The 26,920-nt window shown below is 39.0% G+C and overlaps 1 pseudogene; it reads left to right on the forward strand.

The window, feature by feature from the left end:
• Nucleotides 1–1,216: 1,216 nt before the first annotated feature.
• LOC120132625 lies at nt 1,217–19,556 on the forward strand (annotated as a pseudogene).
• The last annotated feature ends 7,364 nt before the right edge of the window (nt 19,557–26,920 follow it).

Below are 26,920 nucleotides of genomic sequence, written 5' to 3' on the forward strand. Positions count from 1 at the left end.
AGCCACTCCATCAAACACAACACTCGCCGCTATTCGCAAGGAAAAAATCTTTCTTAAACTGCAGTTCAGACCACCCCGGATCAAGGTCTAGACATCTGCACCTTTAACCACATAAGACTGCATCCAAGTCACCCACAAAGAGCCCTCATTTGTCAACCACTTCTTAAGCAAGAGAGAAAAACATGACCAGTTCCAACAAGCCAGGCTCTTAAGATCGAGTCCCCCCTCCAATTAAGGGAGCACACTTGATCCCAACTCACTTTGGCACCGGTGGTCGGAACATCAGCACTCATCCAGAAGAATCGCATACAAATTTGATGAATTACAAACGCCCTGCGTAGCAATGCAGTCTATGCTTATGCTGCCAGTAAAAAGAAAATCTAAATTGGGCCCTGAAGTCTAAACTCTAATTGGACCAATAGTAGACCAGCCTGCAAGCTCCACCTTTAGGGCGTGAGGCGGTTGATCGGTAAATAAAATAGTCGGCGGTTATCAGAACAACTATCATAGTATTATCCTTTTCAGGCAACAACAACAGTCACTAAACGAAACACTAAAACAGGAAAAAGAAGACCATACACTAAAAGAATCCTTAAACTTCTTTTCTTTTTTTGTAGATTTTGTATGAACTTTAACGTTCTGTTGATTCTCAGGGGAAAGGGGTAGTAGGCCTAGCATAAAGCTTAAAACTGCAGTGAAGGTCATCCATATCCTCTGCATTTTCGATTTTTACATTGAATTAATGGGTTTTTTCTTTTCTTTTTCCTTACAAAAGTTTTTTTTACAGGATGATCGTAGGAGCTCAGCTGTTGAAGATGAGAATTCCTTTTATCATGACGAAGGGGCCGATGATTCTCGTGATGGTAACCATTTCTTTCTTCTATTTTTTGCTAATTTGAGTTTTTCTTTGTGGAGGGATAATGTTTTATGATTGGATTTGAAGGTGAAAAAGAAGGGAAGAGGAGATATTTTAGCAAATTAGAACTAAAGCCCGACCATGCGAATCGGCCGTTATGGGCTTGTGCCGACGGCCGTATATTCTTGGAGACATTCTCTCCTTTGTACAAGCAAATGATTTTCTCATTGCTATAGCTGAACCTGTTTGCAGGTATTGATGTTTGAATTGTTTTTCTTGTTGTTTGCTTATTTGGATAATTGGATGCATCTCTTTATACGGTTATGGATGTGAATTTTCCATTTGTGTAGACAGGAGTCGATGCACAAGTACAATCTAACGCCGCATTCTCTGTATGCCGCCATATCCGTGGGGCTGGAAACGGAAACCATTGTATCGGTGTTGGATAAACTGTCCAAGACCAAGCTTCCTAAAGAAATGTTTGATTTCATACATGCTTCTACTGCTAATTATGGAAAAGTCAAGCTCGTACTCAAGAAGAATCGTTACTTTATCGAATCCCCGTTTCCGGAGGCAAGTTGGTTGGTCATTGTTTTAGATGATTGTCTGATTTCTGGAAATTTATGAGTTAATTGGTATTCATTGTTTGGTGATGTCGATCGCAGCGTTTGTTGCATAATGTGAAATGAATTTGTTGATTTATTTTGTTTTAATTGCAGTTGACGCAAAGTCATGTTTCCCGACTGATGTTATCTTCACGCTTTTTATAGAATGTGCATGGAAGTGATGGATTTACAATCAGCAAAACTGCGGGTGAAATCGAAACCGGCCATGATGGTTTGCTTAAGAAGCAGAATTGGCTGCTGCTGCCGAAGAGAAAGAAGCCCATCCATTCGAAATCGACCGTGCTCAGGTGGTTCTACTTATTGTTTGACTTCGTATTTCAAGTCCATTATTATTGCTAGATCTCTTTGAGGATACAATTTTAGGGCCGTCTTTTTGTTCGTGCAATCATATCTTTTTCATGCAAATAAATCGGTGATGTTGGACCATAAGTTCCTTAGCTTATAGTTTGATGGAACATTGATACGGTTGCAGAGTTTTTCGGCCGATCTTTACGAAATGTGATAATCCTACATTTAACTATATCTTACCTTGTACTTTTTGCATTGACAGGTTGAAAATGTGAAGCAACGATGCCTGCTGAATGCTTTAAATTATCCAATGTTAGAGGAGTACGATTTTCGAAATGACACCGCGATTAACATTTTTCTCGACACTAATAAAAAAAGTGGTTTCCGATAAATGGTGGCAACTGAGTCCATATTATTCAGGTCCTGATAATATCTTGGTTTTTTTTTTAATTTTTCCTTTGACGTATAGGTCAATTCCGACCTCGACATGGAACTGAAGCCTCATGCACAGCCACGAACATATCAGGAAAATAGTCTTAGTAAAATGTTTGGAAATGGTATGTGTCGCAACCGTCTTTCAGTTGGGCCCCGGAATTGGGCTTCGACTTGAAAAATGTGGATTGGAGTCGCCACCGATCATTTATTTAAAAATAAATGGGTTGATCGGATACCCTATTTCTTACCTGGTCTGCGTCTTACCAGAGATGTGTCGGATTCGGGAGTCGGTTACAGTCAAGGAAGGGCTAGCACCCTTGAACTGCCCTTTCGGTACTGTGTAATTTCCAGTTGTCTTTAATTAAGAAAATTGAAAGTTAAATTAAAAGGTAAAATATTGATCCAAATTGCTTACCACTGATTCGATTTAAAAGTATACCCTTAAAAAAGTCATGAGAAGCGTTAACAAATGGTGGTGAAAATAAATCAAAAATAAAGAAAGTGCAATAAAGAACAAAATAGACAAAAATAAACAATAAACATAATTAACATAAAGGTAGAGAACATGAATGAAACAAAAATAAGGACAAGCATAAAAACGTAAGGTAAAATAGAGAAGAAAAAAAAAATAAAATAAAATAAAATATGGCATATAAATAAGACATTAGAAAGATAATAATGAAAATTACATAAAGTATACATAATATATACATATATAAATATATAAAATATTAGAGGAAACACAATAAAAATAAAATAGAAGATAAGTAAACAAATGATAAATAAGAATAACGGTAATAATGATGAAGATATAAATAATGGGAAAAATAAAAAGATATATATAAATAGTAATAAATGAATAAAAACTAAAAAAAAACTAAAATAAATAAATAAATATAATCAAATATGTACGTATAAAATACAAAAGGAACAATGAAAATAAACTAAAAAATACAAAGTAGAATAAAATGAAAATGATAATGATGTTAAAAAACACGAAGACTATATATAAATAACAAAAATTATTAAATAAAACAAATGAATAGAAATAAATATACAGATAATAATAAAAGAGAAAAAAAGAATATATGTTTATATACGCTATCAATGATACTTAAAATAATAAAAATAACGATAATTATATGCATATATATATATGTATAATAAAATAAAATAAAAATATACATAAAATATATATATATATATATATAAAGGAATAAAATATAATAATAATGAAAATATGGTATATAATAATAGCAGGGACTAAATTGAAAACGAAATAAACTCAAGGGTCAATTTAAAAGGATTTCAGATTCAATAATCGATTCAGAGGACCAAATTAAACGTTTTTGAAACTGGAGAACCAAAACGCAAATCTCTCGCTTCTTACAAAAACACGCGGGTCCGAGGTTCATCGGGTCGGGCATAAGGCTGAAACGGGCTTCATATGTGACTCAAACGATTTTTAGTTTCATTCCTCTCTGCAGAAATCAAAAAACCCTCCCCTCCCATTTCATTTCTCTCTCGCCTGTTCTTCAAATATGAAGAACACGGCGGGTTTTCCAGAATCCGGTAACCACACACCGCCTCGCCGCCGCCGTTCAACGGCGGCGGCCACCGTTCATCGGCGGTAAAACCCCAAAAAAAAATTGGTTTTTCTGAAAGCCCTATGTCTCAACGTTTTAAAAATCGAAATACTTTTTGAAACCGAGCCTCGAGGAGCCAAAGATCTATGGAAGAAGATCCTGGTCCCTAATGTTCATCGGCTCAAATGCTCTCTTTTGGGTTTCTTTCGAACCAAAGCTCAACAAAGACACCAGACAAGGAAGAAAACACGCAAAAGGTATGAACTTTTTACCTTTCTTTTCGAAATATTTGCACGAAACCCTCGAGAAAATCTGAATGCTTGGTTATGTCTTGCTGGTAATTTTGCTTATAACTTTACTTGTATTCAGTATGAAAGAAAAAAAATCCCCCCTTCCACTGGGTTCTGATTACATATTTATAGTATAAGAAAAAAAACTGTCCTTAGAGATTGAATCCGAGTAAGACTCGGTTTGGTTGTTTGGAATCCCACTAACACACGCTGCTTTGCTTGGTGTCTTATGTGCTTACGTGTGCTTTCCTTGCGCCGAGGGAACCGGATTTGTTGAATGGCTGATGAAACTGGCGTGGAATGCGACCGTATGATGTAAGGACTCCTCGAGCAAGGGCTTATGACGCCGTGGAGACTTGGAACACTAGGGTTCTAGAAACCCTAGTTCATTGCTGGGAACCGGCTTGCCATTTGGTCTGGGCCATCTTGTTTAGGCCTGGAAACATGAAATAAATAATAAAATAATAAGATATGTGTTTAGTGTAATATATGGATGAATGTGAAATAACGTGTCTACAGCTGCCCCTCTTTGCTTATTATCGTGTAACGAAAATGTAGCAAAGATTAATAGACACAAATTTCATCCATATCGAATGTCCTCTGTCGTAGAATTGAAATCCGGTGTTGAAACTGGTTTGTCAATTCGAATCGCGAAATGACTCCCTCGTCGTGAGGCCGAGTTGAACTTGAAGTCTATGAGCACAATATCCTTCGTCGAGAAGCTGAAATTGAACTCAAAGCTTTTGGTGAATGACCTCTGAACCGTCTTCTGGATCAAGATACTTCATCGTGAAGGTGGAATTTGAACTGAAGACTTTAGTGTTGACGTTACAGATGACTCATTCGTCGTGAAGTTGGATCAATCTGTTTGTGAAGTTGGAATTGGCTCTTTGAGAAGTTGACGGTTGACAGTCAGCGGTCCCTTCGTCGTGAAGTTGAACTTGTACTGTCTTGAGTCCAATATCCTTCGTTGTGAAGCTGAAATTGGCTCTGAAATTGAGAAATGTTTGTTGACAACCAGCGGTCCCTTCGTCGTGAAGTTGAACTTGCGTTGTCTGGAGTCCAATATCCTTCGTTGTGAAGTTGAAATTGGCTCTGACATTGAGAAATATTTGTTGACAACCAGCGGTCCCTTCGTCGTGAAGTTGAACTTGCGTTGTCTGGAGTCCAATATCCTTCGTTGTGAAGTTGAAATTGGCTCTGAAATTGAGAAATGTTTGTTGACAACCAGCGGTCCCTTCGTCGTGAAGTTGAACTTGCGTTGTCTGGAGTCCAATATCCTTCGTTGTGAAGTTGAAATTGGCTCTGAAATTGAGAAATGTTTGGTGACAACCAGCGGTCCCTTCGTCGTGAAGTTGAACTTGCGTTGTCTGGAGTCCAATATCCTTCGCTGTGAAGTTGAAATTGGCTCTAAATTTGAGAAATGTTTGGTGACAACCAGCGGTCCCTTCGTCGTGAAGTTGAACTTGCGTTGTCTGGAGTCCAATATCCTTCGCTGTGAAGTTGAAATTGGCTCTAAATTTGAGAAATGTTTGGTGACAACCAGCGGTCCCTTCGTCGTGAAGTTGAACTTGCGTTGTCTGGAGTCCAATATCCTTCGTTGTGAAGTTGAAATTGGCTCTGGGTAAAACCTGCAAAGATATGCATATATGTGATGTTATGGATGTCATGCTCTTAGGTATGCCTAAAGTGCATATGCAACATATGTTATTCTGAGCTCTGGAGAGTAATCTCGATCTCCGGTGGCCTGTCGTTGTTGATTCTTGAGCTTGAAGTTCCGATCTCTGATCTTGAATTCTTCAAATGTTTGATGATTTTTTTTTTTCTTTTCTTTTGAAGATGCTCCTCAACCATCTCAAGCATGTGCATGAGCCTTGATCGGCTTCTGGGTACCTGTACTTTTCAATGAATCTTTGTACAGCAATATGCGATTATCTTTCATAAAAATAAATAAACCATTAGGTTTAAATCTAATTCAAGATGCTCAAAAGGTATTGGAGGAAAGATGGTCTTTATTCATAAGGGAGGAGAAGAACAAATAATACATGGCAAACATTCTAGAAAACGAATACACAATGATGTGTAAATGAATGTCTTAGATCTCGATAACGTGGGCACTTCTGAGTTGAAAAGCCGTTTGGTGACTTTGAGTGCAGCCTTTGCCAAAGGATCTTTGAAAATGCGACAACGTTTGGGAGGGTGCGACATTTCTCCGATTTGCTGGGTTCGTAGAAGATTCATGTGCCGGGATGTTTCCACCGTTGATATCCAAATTGCCCTTTCCGGGTTTTCAACTTGGACCCATCCTTAGTTGCAAGACGCCCTTTGCGGGTTTTCATCTTGAACCCACCTTATTTTCTCTTCTTTTTCCTTTTTTCTGTTTTCAATTTAGGGCGCCCTTTCGGGTTTTCACCCTAAACGTTTTTTTTTTTTTTTTTTTTCAACTTAGGACGCCCTCTCGGGTTTTCATCCTAAGCGTTTTTTTTTTTTTTCAACTTAGGACACCCTCTCGGGTTTTCATCCTAAGCGAAGTATTTCTTGACTGCGTCCGAGTTGATGGGATGTGGTAGTTCAGGTCCGTCCATTTCAGCCAGGACGAGGGCTCCTCCGGAGAAAGCCTTTTTCACGACATAAGGTCCTTCCCAATTTGGCGTCCATTTTCCTCGGACATCTTTATGGACTGGCCAAATTCTTTTTAGCACTAGATCCCCTTCGCGGAACATTCTCGGGCGCACCTTTTTGTCATGTGCTCGGATCATTCGTTTCTGATAGATTTGACCATGATGAATGGCTTTCAGTCTCTTTTCATCTATCAGATTAAGCTGATCATATCTGGATTGTGCCCATTCTGCATCATCCAGTTTGACTTCTGACAAGACCCTGAGAGACGGAATCTCGACTTCAATGGGTAGCACTGCTTCCATTCCATAGGCTAGTGAAAATGGAGTTGCCCCAGTCGAAGTTCGTACCGAGGTTCGATAAGCGAACAAAGCAAAAGGCAACTTCTCATGCCAGTCTTTGTAAGTTTCAGTTGTTTTCTCCACTATCTTCTTAATATTTTATTTGCTGCTTCTACTGCTCCGTTCATCTTTGGTCTGTAAGCAGTGGAATTGTGATGTTTTATGTTGAACTGTTCGCAAGCAGCACTCATCATCTTGTTGTTCAAGTTTGTTGCGTTATCGGTGATAATCCTTTCAGGTAGACCATACCGACATATAATTTCTTTCTTCAGAAACTTGCAAATAGTGGATTGAGTGACACTGGCGTATGACGCAGCCTCTACCCATTTCGTGAAATAGTCAATTGCTACGAGAATGAAACGGTGACCATTCGAAGCCTTCGGATGGATTTGCCCGATAACGTCCATGCCCCACACAGAGAAAGGCCATGGTGACGTCATTACATGAAGCGGATGGGGTGGAACATTTATCTTGTCTCCATAAATCTGACATTTATGACATCTCCTAGCATAGTTGATGCAATCACTTTCCAGTGTGGACCAAAAATATCCGCATCTCATTATTTGTCTTGACATCATATGCCCATTTGCATGTGCTCCACAAACCCCATCATGTACTTCTTCCACTATCGTTTTTGCCTCTTCAGCATCGACGCACCTTAACAGAACTTGGTTATGGCTTTTCTTGTATAAAACCTCTCTGTCAAGGACATATCCAGCTGCCAACCTTCTAAGGGTTCTCTTCTCGATTTCAGTGGTTTTTTCTGGATAACTCCGATGCTTGATATACTGCAGAATGTCGTAGTACCAAGGCTTAGTGTCTTTCACTTCTTCAATTTGGTAACAATGAGCTGGGTACTCATACGACTGCATGTTAATTGGCATCATTTCAGACTCCCCGCCAGCCTTGAATGTGGCTGCCAAGGTAGCTAGAGCGTCAGCCATTTGATTTTCTTCTCTAGGCACGTAGTGGAAGGTGACTTCGTCGAACTCTTCGAGCAGATCCAACACTAGTTTTCGGTACTCCAACAGCTTTATATCCTTGGTTTCCCACTCTCCTCGGAGCTGATAGACTACTAAAGCTGAGTCTCCATACACCCGCAAAGTCTTTATATTTTGCCCCAGTGCAGCCCGAATTCCCAAGACACAGGCTTCATATTCTGCCATGTTATTGGTACAATCAAAGTTCAGTCTGCTGGTAAATGGGTAGTGACTCCCTTCTGGGGAGACTAGAATTGCCCCGATGCCATGTCCTAGTGCATTTTATGCCCCATCGAAGTGCATTCTCCAGGAACCGTCCGTTGAAATGCTTGCTTCCTCTAAAGATATGGCCATTAAGTCCTCGTCTGGGAAATCAAAGTCCAGCGGCTCATAGTTCTCATCAGTTCTGCTTGCCAAAAAATCGGATATGGCGCTGCCTTTTACCGCTTTTTGGCTTACGTATTCGATGTCAAATTCAGACAAAAGCATCTGCCATCGGGCTAGCCTTCCGGATAGAGCAGGTACACCCATCATGTATTTTAGAGGGTCTAACTTGGAAATCAGCCAAGTGGTGTGATACAACATGTATTGTCGAAGCCTTTTGTAGCCCATACCAGGGCACAACAGACCTTCTCAATAGGAGGATATCGGACCTCGCAATCGGTGAACTTCTTGCTTAAGTAGTAGATGGCTCTTTCCTTCTTCCCAGACTCGTCGTGTTGACCCAGAACACACCCCATGGAGTTCTCGAATATGGAGAGATACAAAAACAGAGGTTTTCCTGGGATAGGGGACATCAGGACAGGAGTGTGAGACAAGTACTCTTTTACCTTCTCAAATGCAATCTGACAGTTTTTATCCCATGCCCCAGGGCTATTCTTTCGGAGGAGACGAAAGATGGGGTCACATTTGTCGGTTAACTGAGAGATGAACCGAGCTATGTAGTTTAGTCTGCCCAGAAAACCTCGGACTTCTTTTTGGGTTCGTGGTGGAGGTAGATTCTGGATAGCCTTAACCTTATCTGGATCGACCTGTATGCCTCTCCTGCTGACTATAAAGCCTAGTAGTTTTCCAGATGTTACCCCGAAGGTACACTTGCTAGGGTTTAGTCTCAGTTGGAACTTTCTCAATCTCTGGAAGAGCTTCCTCAGATTCTTGACATGTTCACTCTCGGTCTGTGCCTTGACAATCATGTCGTCGACATAAACCTCGATTTCTTTGTGCATCATGTCGTGGAACAGGGTCACCATAGCTCTCTGATATGTTGCCCCAGCATTCTTTAATCCGAAAGGCATCACTTTGTAACAGAAAGTTCCCCACATTGTGACGAAAGTGGTCTTTTCCATGTCTTCGGGATGCATCTTGATCTGATTGTACCCCGAAAATCCATCCATGAATGAAAAGTAGGCGTTCCCGGCCGTATTGTCCACCAGAGTGTCTATGTGTGGCAGAGGAAAGTTGTCCTTGGGACTGGCCTTATTAAGGTCCCGGTAATCGACACATGCGTACTTTCCCGTCCTTCTTCGGCACAGGCACTATGTTGGCCACCCATTCAGGGTATTTGGCTACTTGGAGAAAACCGGCATCAAATTGCTTCTTGACTTCTTCCTTGATCTTAAGGAGCATTTCTGGTCGCATTCTTCTCAGTTTTTGCTGCACTGGTTTGAATTCTGGTTTGATTGGCAGTTTGTGAACTACCATATCTGTGTCTAGTCCCGGCATGTCTTGATACGACCAAGCAAACACATCTTCGTACTCCTGAAGTAAGGCTATCAGGTTTTTTCTTGCTTCAGTCGAAAGAGTTGTACCGATTTTAACCTCCTTTCGATCTTCCTCAGTGCCCAAATTTAAGATTTCGATCGCCTCCTCATGTGGCAGTATTTGCTTTTCTTCTTTTTCTATCATTCTCAACAATTCGGTAGGCAAGTTGTACTCTTCTTCATTATCGCATTCTTCAAATTCCCCAAGACAAATGGTTGATTCAAAATCCACCTCCGGATCAGGGTCATTAGTGCCCACATTATCGTTATCTGGGAACCTGAAAGGAAGAAGATGTGTATGTGTGAGAGGATAATATCCCACACGGAATGGTCAAGAACTAACTTTGAGAGTAACTGGAAATGAAGTACTGGAATGAGGAAGATAGATAATAAATAAAAGAAAAATTTGTTTGCCATGGAAAAGAAAAAAAATGCATCCTTTATTAAACTTAAACAAAATATTTATTCACCCTTACAAAAGATCACCTATTGCCCCGGGTATAGGCAAATAGGGATAGTTCGAATATTACTCTGAAAGATTCTTGTAAACCACAGGTAGTTCTTCCACCGACCAACTGCTAGGCACGAACCCATGTGGCAGAAGGCATATCCCAGATCTATCTCCGTTGTCAACATCTTCTGTGGTCACGGCATTAACGTTCAGATCTTCCAGAGCCGTTTCTAACTCGGATGTGGTGGTCTCAAACACATAACCACCTGACTTGAATGTTCTGAAAAGCGGCGGGAATGTCATAGGCTTCCATTGGAGTTCGTTTCCAGTCAATCTAGCTAACCTTCTCTCCCGGTTCTTTTGGATTTCCTTTCTCTTTTCATGATAACCGGGCTGAAAACCGAGCCCAAATTGGTCTGATTTTGGGATAGGAATGACAGGATTGATCATCCCTTGCAAATATTTCCCAAAACCTCTCCCGGTTCTGGCGCCTCGGCCTAGGGTTTGCTTTATCTCCATCCTTGTGCATTTGGAGAGTCGAGGTCTTGGGATTCTCTTTCCTTCTGCCACAAATGTGGCATTCACGAACTCCAAAGAGCGGAACGAACATTCTACCGCTTCCTCGTCTACTTCGATGTATGGAGCCTCCGTGGTCACGCTTGCCACGATATCCTCCTCAGCGTTGATGATTACTAAGGCCCCGTCAATGACAAATTTAACTTTCTGGTGCAACGTGGAGGGTACTGCACCTGCCTGATGAATCCACGGCCTTCCCAAAAGACAGCTATAGGACGGCATGATATCCATCACAAGGAACTCGACATTATAGGTGGCTGGTCCGATGGTCAATGGTACCTCAATCTTTCTGATTACCTCTCTTTTGGTCCCATCAAATGCTCGGACCACATTCTGACAAGCTCTCATATGAGAGGTATCTATTGGTAGCCTCTTCAATGTAATCAAAGGCATCACGTTCAAGGCTGAACTATTATCGATTAAGACACTTGGTAAAGCGTGCCCCTTACAGTAGGTGGTAATGTGTAACGCCTTCGTTCGGCCCCTTCCTCCTGATGGAATCTCATCATCTGAAAACGAGATGAGATTATCAGCTTGAATATTGTTTACCAGTCGATCCATCTTGCTGACTGGTATGTCTTGTGGCACGAACGTTTGATTAAGGACATTCAACAACGCTTCTCGGTGTGCCTCCGAGCTTAAAAATAGTGCTAGCAATGAAGTACGTGTAGGTAAGTTGTGGAGCTGTTCTACAATGTTGTACTCGCTGTGCTTCAAGATCTTGAGGAACTCTTTAGCTTCTTCCTCCTTTATAGGTTCATTGACGACTAGCACATCTTCTTTGAATGGCTCCAGTGGTCTTTGCCCCACTTTACTATTACCTCCTCCGGAAGTATTCACCCGACATTCGTACTTCCATGGCACTTACCGATTGTCCTTATATTGAAAAGGCCGCGGTGCGGAGATTACCACCTTGGCTGGTGTTGTCACTGTCATACTTGCCTTAGGGGTAATTATCAAAGGACTACCCCTACCAAATTTTCTATCTGATGATTCTCCGGTGGCACAAACATCTGCTTCCCAAGAATCTTGAATTTCTTCGTAAAATTCCAACTCCTTTCGATCCATCATGAGCTGGACTAACAATCTGAACTCTGGGCAATCTTGCACTTTATGCCCTTCTTTTTTGTGGTAACAACAATGGTTACCATCTTCATTTTCTATCGTATCTGAACATGGTGCAAGAAATCCTGCTTTTACCATTTGGCTCCATACCCAAGCCAAAGGAGATTCAATTTCCGAAACCCTTGATTTAATTCTCCTTCCCCTTCAGTAGTAATGGCATTAATTCCTGTCTCCTGATGATTGGGCAAGGGATTCTGGGCGACGTTTGGTGCCCCGGAATTGAAAGTGATCCAATTCTTGTTTCTCATTCGTTGCACAAGTCTCTTGAATGCGAGATAGCTTTCAATCGAATGCCCCTGCACACCGCCATGGTATTCACAGTGAGCGCTCTCGTCATACCATTTCGGGTAAGGAGGATTTATTGGATTCATAGGATAAGGCGACACTGCATGAGTGTCGAAGAGCTGTTGGTATAATTCTTATACGTCATGGGAATGGGGTCAAACTGTTCCCTTTCCCTTTCTCTTCTTGGTTTCTCTGGTTCTGTCTAGAAGTACCGGATGGTACAGCTGCTGTGGAATTTGAGCTTGAGATCGTAACCCCCTTGTTGACGTTGTAGGTGTTCACATTGTTGATCTCTCGCTCCTTGTTTTCGTGGGAGGCTTTTTACTGGAGTCTCCTCCCTCAATCTTTCCTTGTTTAATGGCCAACTCGATCATTTCGCCGGCCATGACTAAATCTGAGAAACTTCCCGACGTGATTGCTACCAAGTGCCCGAAGTAAGGTGCCTTCAAGGTCTGTACAAACAGCTTTCTTGTTTCCTTTTCATCCAAGGGCGGATGAACTTGCACAGATAAATCCCTCCATCTCTGTGCGTACTGTCGGAAACTCTCATTGTGTTTCTTCTCTAGGCTTTGTAACATGACCCGGTCTGGTCTCATATCGTTGATATGCTTATACTGCTCCAAGAAAGACTTGGCTAAGTCTTTCCATGTCTTGATATGAGTTCGACTAAGCTGGTTGTACCACCGAATAGCTGAACCGGACAGGCTCTCTTGAAAACAATGGATCAGGAGTTGGTCATTCCCGCCATATCCTGTCATCTTTCGACAGAACATAGTAATATGGGCTGAAGGGCAACTGTTCCCGTCGAACTTCTCAAACTAGGAACTTTAAACTTTGGTGGAAGCACCAAGTCTGGAACTAGGCTCAGCTCCATTGCGTCCACTCCATAATAATCATGGTCTCCCTGGACCATCTTTATTTGATCTTCTAATATTTTTATCTTTTCTTCCATCTTTTTAGCTTTATCTTCTTCATCAAAGTCTGGGACATGATAATCATCCGGATGATCATCAGGGACGCTTGTAGAAGTTTGCATCTTCGCAGCAGGTGCAACTTTCGCTTTGGTAACGAGTGAGTCCCCGGGTAGTGCTACTTTCCCTTTAGTAGCAGATGCGTCCCCGGGTAATATTCCGGGTGAGATAACCACTTGCGGGGTTGGTGGTATGGCCACCCCCTCGGAAGAGATGCCCCCTGATGCACTGGCTTGTTGTAGACCCGACAACTTGGCTACGATTTGGTCGACCAAAGACTCCTGATTTTTCTTGATGGACTCAAGAGTACTTTCGCTGTTCTGAGCCATCTTATCTTCTAGTTCCTTTTGAAGTCTTGCCATGTGTTCTTCGATCTTCTCTATTCTGGCTTCCATTTGTCTCTTTTTTGCTCGAGTATTGTGCGGGTGATGTGTATCTGATGCTTGCGGTGGTAAGCTCGGTGTCTGAGACATGTTCTGTTAGTTAATACGAATGTAAAAACATGGAAAATATAAAATAACCAAACATGAAATATAAAATGCAAGGAATGCAATGTATGATGTATGCAATTGGAGGCATTGATCCAGAAAAGTGTTCATTATTATAAATAACCCTTGTTCAGACAAAAATGTCTTATCTTTTAAGAGACATAAAAACATATTAAAGGTACATTCGGACTAAATCCTCTAGACCCCGAACAGCCTCCAGTAGGTTGACAAGTCTTCTGCCTTCCTCTGTCACTGGTAGGATGCCTTGTCGAACCACACCAGCCTCCCTTGCTAGGCCGTGAAGATGACGGGCTGCTTTTTGCACTTGATCCAGGAAATCTCTGATGGTTGCGTCTCGGGCCCTCACCCTTCGCTGTGCTTGTTCCCAACGGAAACGCCATTGTAATCCTCCGTCGAAAGGCACTATCTGAAGCTCGTTTGCTTGCCTCTTGAACCCATCTATAATAGCTTCTAACTCAGCTATTGTCTTGTCATCTTTCTCATGTCTTTTTTCTAAGTCAGCTATCCGAACTCTCAAGCGCTGGTTCTGATATTGACTATCTGCCAAGCGTCTTTGGGCAGTCTTCATCTGTTCCTTCCAAGCTTTCTCATCAGGCCCCTCAAACTTCCTTTTCAGGCTATGAGCTTCGTCTTTCCAGTATTCAGTGGTTACCTTCAACTTGGAGTTATCCTTGACCTTATCTTGATACCCCTTTCTCAAGTCTTCGAGCTCAAAACGGACTCTTTTTGTTCTTTTTCTAGTTTTTCTGCCCGATCTTTCTGAGAGTCAGCATCAAGCTTCCACTGATAACGTTCAGCTTCAAGTTCCTTTATTCTTTGCTTCAGCTCATTATTCACGGCTTCAAACTCGGTCTTGGCTATCTCGAGTTCAGAAGGGACATGCTTGAGATGTTCTTCCATGGTCCGGGTGTCATCACAGTCTGGCACCGGGATATTGTCATTCTTTCTCAATCTTCGCCACTCCATATAATCTGGAGTGAGCATGCTTCTGGCAGCTACAACATCCATTCGGAATACTTTCCTCCACGAATCGGCTGCTTCTTTGATCATCTTCTTATAGCTGTCGCCGTGATACTCAAACTCTGACCTAGCTAAACCGCATGTTGCTGGGACAAACTGACGTGCTCCATACTGTCTAAGTGCTAATAGCGGAGCATACCCGACTGCTCCCCAAAGTCCAAGTAAGGTCACAGTGTCGGAGTCACCACATCGAAAAAGAACATCACTGAGGAATAACCAAGGGGCTCTCCAAACAATATCTCGGTCTTGAAGATGCGTAAAGACCTTCATCCATTTTTCTTTCGAGGCGCCTTCATGCCATTTTAAGGTAATAAATTCACCTAGAGGTGAATAGGTGGTGCTGAAACGGCGGTAGGCAACCCGTCAGTCTTCCAGAAGTGGCTGTGAATCCAAACCTGAAGGAGTTGAATACACCCGGAAAATCTTCCTCCGCCAGTTCTTCGGCAATGATTGAGAGATCGAAAGGTCTCGGCCAAGATGGCTGGTGCTGGGTTAACTCGTTTAGAAAGTTGCTCAAATAATTCCACCACGGCAGCGTCAATGCACCCCAAAGCCTTCGGAAATATGATTAAACCGTACAGACCCAGTGCAAAAAGGTCTATAGTCTTCCACTCATCAGGGTGGTTTTTCATTAGTTGCTTTATATGGATCCACTCGATTCCTTCCCCGCTACCTTTGTGCCGGAGTCGATCAGTCACCCACTTTTCATCAACCCCTGCAATCTTGGCCAGTCCGTTCTTAAAGGGCTGACTCTTGACATGTTTAATATATGCCCTCTCTAGTTTGATGCTTTCGCAGTGCAATAGAGTAGTATACTCTTCGATAGTGGGCACCATGTCTTCCTGGTTAAAGGTGAAACAACTATATCCCGGGTTCCAGAATTGAATTAATGCTCGGAGTAAGGGCTCATCAGTCTTGACATGGAGCAAGAGGGCAATATCACCATATCGTTGGCTGAACTTCTGCTTTCTGTCATTCTTCCAACTGTCCCAAATGTTTCGCAGTTCTTGGACATTATTCTGTTTCAGGCTGACAGCGGCATAACTAACCAGTTCTGACACATAGTTTCCTTGAAGACTGTCTCCCTTCTCTTTCTGAGCCTTCTCGGACCATAGTCGTGCCTCAGCGTTTTCAATCTCTTGTATTACAACACCTTTGTCCATTAATTCGAATTATTTTGTGTATAACAAACGCTTTTTAGGGATCAATAGCCTCTTGTAATGATGCAAATGCTAGAAATCAAACACAAAGGCAAAAACGTTAGTAAAATAAGAATACAAATAAAAAATGACGGAAGGAAAAAAAAAGCGCAACAAAAACATGGTTAGGGTAAAAAATCCTAAGTTTTGGAACGTGGTTTCGGGGTAGGCTCTAATTCTTCATGGTCTCCCGGTTTAGGTTTTAAAAAACGGTACCCGAGTTTTCCTTGTCGGTGCCCCCTTGGGCTTGCCAGACCCTTAGTCCTAAACCCATCACAGGCTTGTATGGACTAAGTTAAACTCGAGGGGACACATTCCCTTATGCCCGCACGGTGAATAAATTCACACGAAGACATAAGGTATATGAATCCCGAAGGCTACTTGCTAGGCCCGCACGGTGAATAAATTCACACGAAGGCGTCGCTTTCACCCCCACTTAAAATAGGGTTCGGAGCTCGGGTTTAGAGCCTTAGATGAAAATGTTTGGAAAGCTGAAATCATTAGAAAACGGTCAGTCCAACTATTTACTCGAAAAATATAATCAAAAATAAGTAATAAGGATCGAAATATTACCTTAAAATTTAAACTTACCCTTTTCGTCAAAAAGACAACTGGAAATTACCTTAGCCTGACTCACTTACCTGTGTCCCCAGCGGAGTCGCCAAGCTGTCGCAACCGTCTTTCAGTTGGGCCCCGGAATTGGGCTTCGACTTGAAAAATGTGGATTGGAGTCGCCACCGATCATTTATTTAAAAATAAATGGGTTGATCGGATACCCTATTTCTTACCTGGTCTGCGTCTTACCAGAGATGTGTCGGATTCGGGAGTCGGTTACAGTCAAGGAAGGGCTAGCACCCTTGAACTGCCCTTTCGGTACTGTGTAATTTCCAGTTGTCTTTAATTAAGAAAATTGAAAGTTAAATTAAAAGGTAAAATATTGATCCAAATTGCTTACCACTGATTCGATTTAAAAGTATACCCTTAAAAAAGTCATGAGAAGCGTTAACAAATGGTGGTGAAAATAAATCAAAAATAAAGAAAGTGCAATAAAGAACAAAATAGACAAAAATAAACAATAAACATAATTAACATAAAGGTAGAGAACATGAATGAAACAAAAATAAGGACAAGCATAAAAACGTAAGGTAAAATAGAGAAGAAAAAAAAATAAAATAAAATAAAATATGGCATATAAATAAGACATTAGAAAGATAATAATGAAAATTACATAAAGTATACATAATATATACATATATAAATATATAAAATAGAGGAAACACAATAAAAATAAAATAGAAGATAAGTAAACAAATGATAAATAAGAATAACGGTAATAATGATGAAGATATAAATAATGGGAAAAATAAAAAGATATATATAATAGTAATAAATGAATAAAAACTAAAAAAAAACTAAAATAAATAAATAAATATAATCAAATATGTACGTATAAAATACAAAAGGAACAATGAAAATAAACTAAAAAATACAAAGTAGAATAAAATGAAAATGATAATGATGTTAAAAAACACGAAGACTATATATAAATAACAAAAATTATTAAATAAAACAAATGAATAGAAATAAATATACAGATAATAATAAAAGAGAAAAAAAGAATATATGTTTATATACGCTATCAATGATACTTAAAATAATAAAAATAACGATAATTATATGCATATATATATATGTATAATAAAATAAAATAAAAATATACAAAAAATATATATATATATATATATATATATATATATATATAAAGGAATAAAATATAATAATAATGAAAATATGGTATATAATAATAGCAGGGACTAAATTGAAAACGAAATAAACTCAAGGGTCAATTTAAAAGGATTTCAGATTCAATAATCGATTCAGAGGACCAAATTAAACGTTTTTGAAACTGGAGAACCAAAACGCAAATCTCTCGCTTCTTACAAAAACACGCGGGTCCGAGGTTCATCGGGTCGGGCATAAGGCTGAAACGGGCTTCATATGTGACTCAAACGATTTTTAGTTTCATTCCTCTCTGCAGAAATCAAAAAACCCTCCCCTCCCATTTCATTTCTCTCTCGCCTGTTCTTCAAATATGAAGAACACGGCGGGTTTTCCAGAATCCGGTAACCACACACCGCCTCGCCGCCGCCGTTCAACGGCGGCGGCCACCGTTCATCGGCGGTAAAACCCCAAAAAAAATTGGTTTTTCTGAAAGCCCTATGTCTCAACGTTTTAAAAATCGAAATACTTTTTGAAACCGAGCCTCGAGGAGCCAAAGATCTATGGAAGAAGATCCTGGTCCCTAATGTTCATCGGCTCAAATGCTCTCTTTTGGGTTTCTTTCGAACCAAAGCTCAACAAAGACACCAGACAAGGAAGAAAACACGCAAAAGGTATGAACTTTTTACCTTTCTTTTCGAAATATTTGCACGAAACCCTCGAGAAAATCTGAATGCTTGGTTATGTCTTGCTGGTAATTTTGCTTATAACTTTACTTGTATTCAGTATGAAAGAAAAAAAAATCCCCCCTTCCACTGGGTTCTGATTACATATTTATAGTATAAGAAAAAAAACTGTCCTTAGAGATTGAATCCGAGTAAGACTCGGTTTGGTTGTTTGGAATCCCACTAACACACGCTGCTTTGCTTGGTGTCTTATGTGCTTACGTGTGCTTTCCTTGCGCCGAGGGAACCGGATTTGTTGAATGGCTGATGAAACTGGCGTGGAATGCGGCCGTATGATGTAAGGACTCCTCGAGCAAGGGCTTATGACGCCGTGGAGACTTGGAACACTAGGGTTCTAGAAACCCTAGTTCATTGCTGGGAACCGGCTTGCCATTTGGTCTGGGCCATCTTGTTTAGGCCTGGAAACATGAAATAAATAATAAAATAATAAGATATGTGTTTAGTGTAATATATGGATGAATGTGAAATAACGTGTCTACAGTATGATTATATATATTACACACCTATACATATTTATGTGTTTCTACATGTATAATACTTTTTTTTTATGAATTCTCGTTGTTGTTTTCTCTTGGAATGCAAAATGATAATGCAGGTAGAGCGGGATCCGGCAATATCGTGCTACCTTGTGGTGCTGGAAAGTCTCTAGTTGGTGTTTCTGCAGCATGCCGGATAAAGAAAAGTTGCCTTTGTTTAGCAACAAATGCAGTTTCAGTGGATCAGTGGGCCTTTCGGTTCAAGCTTTGGTCGACCATACGAGATGAACAAATATGTCGTTTTACATCCGGCAGCAAAGAGAGGTTCCGCGGGAATGCGGGAGTGGTTGTGACAACATATAATATGGTTGCTTTTGGTGGTAAGCGGTCTGAAGAATCCGAAAAGATAATTGAAGAGATAAGAAACAGAGAATGGGGACTGCTGCTCATGGACTAGGTAATTATTAATTTCCCTTATTCACGGTTTCTCGATCTCTATGAAAGATTCTCGACCTTATACTCGATAAGAGAAATGATTCTACTCCGAGCAGGTCCATGTGGTTCCTGCTCACATGTTTCGGAAAGTCGTCGGTCCGCAAACTGGGGCTTACTGGTACGTGATTCAATTTTTGTTCTTCGATTCATCATTAGCTCTCAGCTGCCTCCTACTAATTAAATACGTAAATCCTATTATGTAGCCACACATGTGAGAGAGGATGAAATAATTACAGACTTGAACTTCCTTATCGGTCCCAAGTTGTACGAAGCAAATTGGCTTCATCTGCCCAGCGATTAGGACGTATTCTTAGGGCAAAGGCCAGTGTTACAATTTAATTTTGCATCTTAAAGTTTTCATCTTTGTTTCTCTAGTTGCTGAAATTTCGAATGGACCGATAGGGTATAATCGAAGATAGGATGGCTGGTGGCAAAGAGGCGTTCTTCTATTCCCTGTTTCTACGGATGCACAGGTATATTTTCCTTACGAGAACGATGATTATTTGTATGCATAGTGTAAACAATGGTTTGTTGATCGGCTGATACTGTTTGCAGGAAGTGTACTACTCGACTAAAAGGCAACAATTCCTGATTGATCAAGGTTATAGCTTTAAGGTATGTCATTTATCGTCTTTGTTGCTCCGGTGTTTATTTCCGGTCTGCACACTCGTGTTAAATGAATTAATAGTTGATAATTCAAGTTTTTATTGTATTGAGAAAACTCGATTTTTTAATAATTTCTAGTCAAATATTATTGAATTTTATTTTAAATTTTTTAACATTTAGGTTTCAAAAGTACTTGTATAATATTAATATTTGACCGATTAATTTACATAATGTATTACAAATGTTTAATACAAGAAACTTTATTAACTCATTTATTCGCAACGGCGAAATTCAAACTTTTAACTTTACTTAAAGAACTTTTACTTATAATAGACTTATATTATATGATACATCAGATTGAATTTAGATGCATAATTTTACGTTTGTTGATAGTTTCTCACGACGCTCGACTTTGATTTTCGATTCACGATGTTCTTTTAATAGATTAATTTCATTTTGTGGTTTGTTTGTCGTTACAGTTAAATTTGTTTGTATTTATTTTTTATTCGAGTATTTTGATCGGTTTTTAACCTTTTCTATGTATGGTCTTTATATAGTTTAAAGTGGTTAGTTTCGATATTATAGGAAAATATAAAAATTTATGTAATTTACTTTAAGATGATAATTGTAAACTCTTGTTGTAATTTTAAATATTTTTATTTTTTTAAATTACTTTTTAATAATATTAGCGACTTCTATTAAAAAAAAATACTAAATAGGTCCAACGGGCTTACTCTTGGTGTATATAAATCATACAAAATAGGGTAGTTTTATTGTGGGACGACATACTTAACTTTAACTTAAGATATTATCTTTTATAACTTAAAAAGTCATAAAATAATTAATAATTACAACCCAAAATGTTATATTACTACAATTTACATAATTTGTTATAAAAAGACTTGATATTTTCATTTTTAATTTCAAATATTATTCAATTTATTCTAAAAAGTTATTCTCTTACTAATTTTTTCGAATAAAATCAATTTATATTATTTTTATCTTATATTAACCAATTATACTTTAAATTCATCATACAAAATATTAAACATAAATCAAAGAAATTTCACTTGTTATGTGATCGGCGTCATTGGGTTTGATTTTATTGTTTACTGTATCTTCTGGATGGACTTTTGCTTAATTGATTAGTATCTAAACGATGACGTATTATATTAGAATTAGAATGGTGTAGGGCCATTAAGATTTGTTAAAATGGTCTATGATGCAATTATATTAAAGTTATTTATATACAAAATAACATAAGATTTAATAAAGTTTTTATTTTTTTATGTGAGTTTTATTTTAGGGTTAAACACTCCTTGATATATGGATCATATATAAAATGTTCAAAATGAATTATATACAAGGTTTAAGGGTGAATTTTGCCTCTACAGTAGATTCAATTTATCAATTTTGTCTCTATCGTATTTTCTTATTAATTTAACTCTTGAAGTTGTTTAATTGCATCATTATATACTCTACTCCTACCTTAAAACCCTAAATTATAAGCCCTAAGTTGAGGTTTAGATATTATAGGGTTATGTTTAGGGTTTATAATTTGGGTTTTTAAGGTAGGGGTTGTAACATCCTAAATGACAGGTTAGTGACTAAATTGTAAACATTCAGAATTTGGTGATTAAAGTAGAATAATTATATAGTTTAAAAATAATTGTTAGTAAATATGAAATGAATTTAAGGACAAAATGGTCATTTGCAAGGAAAAATAATAATTAAAAATTTTAAGGGGTTGTATTATAACCCACGTGGGGCATTAGTAGGAAACAAATGTTTCCAGAATCCTCTCATCTCTTCTTCCTTCTTTCTTATCTTTACTATTCTCTTCTTCCAAACGTGAAGACCCAAGTTTAAGGTAAGAATCTGAACCTTGGTAGTTTCTTTGATTTTTAACTTGGAAATTGAAGTTTGGATGTTATATAAGCTAAAGGAAAGCTTATATGACATTAAGACAATAAGATAAGTGTTTTAGAGATAGATTTGGAAAATGAGTTTTTAGATGAAATTTTGATATGGATGAGTTTTTGAAGGTTGAATAAGATTTTTGACTTGTCATCAAGCTAACTAAGAAGTATGAGGTGTTAGAATTCAAATTAGAACATGTTGGAATTTGGGTTAGATTCTTAAATTCTACATGGAGAATTAGATTTCTAAGTTTTAGAAGTATTTAATGGATAATAATTAGTTTAAGTAAGAGTATGCAAGTTAGGAAATAAGAAAGGGGATGATATATGAGGTATTAAGCTGAAAAGAGTGGATTTTCGGGCATAAAAGAGGATTCTTGGGCAGAGTGCATCGATGCACATTCATAGTGCATCGATGCATCAAGTTTAAAACCCAGAAATTATTTGAAGGTGTATCGATGCATTTGTAATGCATCGATGCACTCTTTTAAAATAGAAACATCGAATGCAATTAGTGCATCGATGCATAAGTCATGCATCGATGCATCCCAGTAATAATACAACATCGAATGCATTTTATGCACCGATGCATCAGTAGTGCATCGATGCATACCTTCATTAAAGGATGAAATTGGATTTTCTCTGAGTCTAAGGAATGATAGGTTAGAATATATTAATTAGTATACTGATAAGTATCATTGAATTACTATGTAGATATCGAGCCTAAACGAGTTCAGGAACAATCGAAGAGTTAGGATTGAAACAACGAAAGCGAGGCCAAAGTGAGTGCCTATTTTAAGGGTGGTACAATGGAATAAGACTTGTGATAAGTCTAATCCTATGTTGATTTTTATAGAACTATAGTTATGAACATGCATACATGATAATTATTATGATACATGCATAAGGTATATATGCTCATATGATTTGATAAATGATATATGTGATATGATAAGTGACATGAGCACAGGAACATATGAAATATAAGAATGATGCCCATAGTATACGATATGAGAACTATAGGTATAGTTGGCATGCCAAGAGTCGAGGGTTTCATAGGTCCTTCGGGACCACTCATAGGTCCTTCGGGACAAATTCACAGGTCCTTCGGGACAAATTTCATATGCCACTCAGTAGGACTTATACGAGCTGTGGTGACAGCAATAGTGCACAACCTCAATTTACTCGAATACCTTGAGTTCTCAGTAATGTACATGGGCTTATAGAAAATTATCAAATGTAATTGCATTATTATTGCTAAATGTTATATCATTGAATGGATAGATTACATGTTCATATTTATAAGGAATACATCATCATCATATTCATATGCCTCACTAAGTCTATGACTTAGCGTGTAAGTGATTTACACGTAGGTACAGAAAAGTAAGAAGATCGATCTTAAGAGCAGCAACGCAGCATACCATCATTAGGGGATCAAATCAGAAGTGAACCACAAAGTATGTATTTTTGTTGTATAAAGTATGTTGGCATGTAATAAGTTGTTAGTTACGAACGCTCTGATCGACTTTTATAATGTTTTGAATGTAATTATATAAGTGTATAGTAATGAATGGTTGAATTTGTTTACGAATTTTAAGTGCATTGTTTATACATATTTATTGTTCGCAAATATATTTTTTTTTACCTCAAAATTTTATACTGAATATATTTTAATAATATGTTATCTTATTTTCCTAAAATAAGTTCAAATGTTTTGTTATTTTATAAGGAAAATTATTTTAAAAAGGTAATGTCACATCTCGGACTCGTACTCGGGTCGGGTACGGGTTAGGGGTGTTACATTTAATGGTATCAGAGCTACGGTTTAGTCGATTCTCGGTATAAACCGGAGTCTATAGTGTTTTATAATGTATACATGCCAACATAATAAAAAAAAACTTCTGATTTGGTATGGTAATGAGTATGTTGTTTTGCTAATAGAATGATATGTTTATTTTTAATAGATGTCCGGACATGATAGTTCTCGAAGTCAAGCGGGAGATGATCAACCCGCTGAAAGTAGTAATTCACCTGCCCTGGCCAGGCAAGGTGAAGAACAGACACCTTCTAGAGTGCCTGTAGCTGATCAAGATATGTTCTTTAGAACGTTAGATGCAATATTGATGCGTTTCCAACCTCCTGTTACTTCAACTCCAAAAATGAATGTTGCAAAGGAGTTGAAGGGTTTAGGAGCTCCAGAGTTTAAAGGTGAAGCCGATGAAGGTCCTGTTGCTGCGGACCTTTGGCTTAATGATGTGAAAATTATGTTAGAAGGACTTCATTGTTCTGATGTGGAGAAATTGGACGGGATGGTCTCTTTGCTGCGTGGGCAAGCGAGAATTTGGTGGACAAATGTCACTTTGAGGATGACCAGTGATCAAGTGACATGGTCTCTGTTCCTGGAAGAGTTTCGGCATAAGTATATAGGAGACCAATTCATCAAACAAATGAAGCAAGAATTTTTAAATTTGAAACAAATGAATCGCACTGTATATGAGTATGAGTGTGAATTTAATAAGTTAAGTCGCTTTGCAGCAGAGTTGGTGCCTACAGAGAAAGATTCCTGTGAGTGGTTTGTTGAGGGCTTACGTCCAAGGCTAAAAGAAATGTTGATTGTATTGAATCTGTCCTCATTCCAAGAAGTAGTAAATCGTGCTAAAGCTCTAGAGAGAGCGCAGAATGAACGGTTTGGGGAGCAGAGAGCTCCACCATCCAAAAGAACTGGAGCTTCATCCAGCTCTACACTACCAAAGAGAGGCAGAGATTTTGGTTTTCGACATCAAACAAGATCTGAATCGGTGGCATCCTCTGCTAGAGGATCGAATCAGGAAAGAGCTAGACGAACTCAATCTGTGGGGACTGGTGATGGGCGAGCACAACAAAGTCAAGTTGGGCAGTGTCAGATATGTGGAAGAAACCATAGTGGAATATGCAGAGTTAAAACAGGAGCTTGTTTTCGATGCGGGGAAACAGGACATTTTATGAGAGACTGTCCTTTGAGGGTAGAAGAGTCTGTTCCACAGGAGAGGTCAGCTTCAATGTCCCAGAGGGGACGGGGTAGAGGAAGAGGTAGAACTCAACATGAATCCTCAACTCAGCAGGAAGTTCGCTCTACTGCTCGGGTGTATAATCTCAAAACCAATGAAGACCGGGATGATCCAGAGATAATAACAGGTACCTTTTTACTGTTGGATAAACATGTTATGGTATTGATTGATCCGGGGTCTACATACTCATACATTAGTAGCAAGTTAGTTAGAGAACTGAACATTCCGCTAGAAGCCACCAATAATGAAGTAATAGTGACAAATCCATTAGGGCATAGTGCTCGTGTGAATTTGGTATGTCGAGGATGTCCCCTACGGATTCAGGAAAATGAATTCCCTGCTAATTTGATGGAATTACCCTTCGATGAATTTGAAGTGATACTGGGAATGGATTGGTTGTTTCGTTATTATGGGAACGTGGATTGTAGATTGAAAAGAGTTACGTTGAAAAGTCCGGAAGGGGTAGAAGTCGTGGTGTTTAGTGAAGGGTGGAATCTATTGGCAAATGTAATCTCCGCGATAACGACAAAGAAGTTACTACTACAGGGATGTCAAGGGTTCATTGCTAATGTGTTGGATATTAGAACCAAGGAGAAAAGAATTGAAGAAATTTCCATAGTCACAGAGTTTCTCGATATATTTCCTGCTGAATTACCAGGGTTGCCTCCAAGCACAGAGGTAGAATTCCAGATTGAAATAATGCCTGGAACTGCACCTATTACTATGGCTCCATACAGAATGGCTCCAAAAGAATTGCAAGAGTTAAAGATACAATTAAAGGATTTGTTAGATAAAGGATTTATAAGACCAAGTGTCTCACCGTGGGGAGCTCCGGTGTTGTTTGTCAAAAAGAAGGATGGATCAATGCGTCTTTGCATTGATTATAGACAGCTAAATAAGGTGACCATCAAGAACAAATATCCACTTCCCCGAATTGAGGATCTGTTTGATCAATTAAAAGGAGCTTCAGTGTTCTCGAAAATTGATTTACGTTATGGTTATCATCAATTAAAGATTCAAGACAAAGATATCCCAAAGACGACATTTAGAACGAGATATGGTCACTATGAGTTTATTGTGATGCCGTTTGGAGTTACTAATGCACCAGCTGCTTTCATGGATCTCATGAACAGAATATTCCAACCCTATTTGGATCAATTTGTGGTGGTATTTATTGATGATATTCTCGTGTATTCAAAGTCCAAAGAAGAACATAGTTCACACTTGAAGAGGGTGTTACAGATTTTGAGAGAAAAGAAGCTTTATGCCAAACTCTCCAAATGTGAATTCTGGTTGAAGGAAGTGACTTTCCTTGGGCATGTGATTTCTGCAGAAGGAATTCGAGTGGATCCCCAAAAGATTAAAGCTATTTTAGAATGGGAGATTCCAAAGAATGTGATAGAAGTCCGGAGTTTTCTGGGGTTAGCTGGTTATTACCGAAGATTCGTTAAAAACTTTTCGATAATAGCATTACCCCTAACCAAGTTATTGAGGAAAGAGGTAAAATTCGCTTGGACTCCAGAATGTCAGGAAAGTTTTGAAAATTTAAAGAAGATTTTGACAGAAGCTCCCGTGTTGGTTCAACCTGAGTCTGACAAGAATTTTGTGGTTTATAGTGATGCGTCCCATAATGGCTTGGGATGTGTGTTGATGCAAGAGGGCAAAGTGGTGGCATATGCGTCAAGACAATTGAAGTCACATGAGAAAAACTATCCAACGCATGATTTGGAGATGGCTGCAGTAGTATTTGCTCTTAAGATTCGGCGTCACTACTTGTATGGTGAAAGATGCTATTTATATACAGATCACAAGAGTTTAAAGTACTTGATGACTCAGAAAGAGTTGAATTTGAGACAGAGAAGATGGGTGGAATTTCTAAAGGACTATGATGTTGTGATTGATTTCCATCCGGGAAAAGCAAATGTGGTAGCAGATGCCTTAAGCCGAAAGACGTTTGCAGCCTTACGAGCTATGGATGCTAGACTATCATTG

The sequence above is a fragment of the Hibiscus syriacus genome, unplaced genomic scaffold (assembly GCF_006381635.1).
Source record: "Hibiscus syriacus cultivar Baekdansim isolate YM2019G1 unplaced genomic scaffold, ASM638163v2 tig00110569_pilon, whole genome shotgun sequence".
In the NCBI taxonomy this organism is placed as follows: domain Eukaryota; kingdom Viridiplantae; phylum Streptophyta; class Magnoliopsida; order Malvales; family Malvaceae; genus Hibiscus; species Hibiscus syriacus.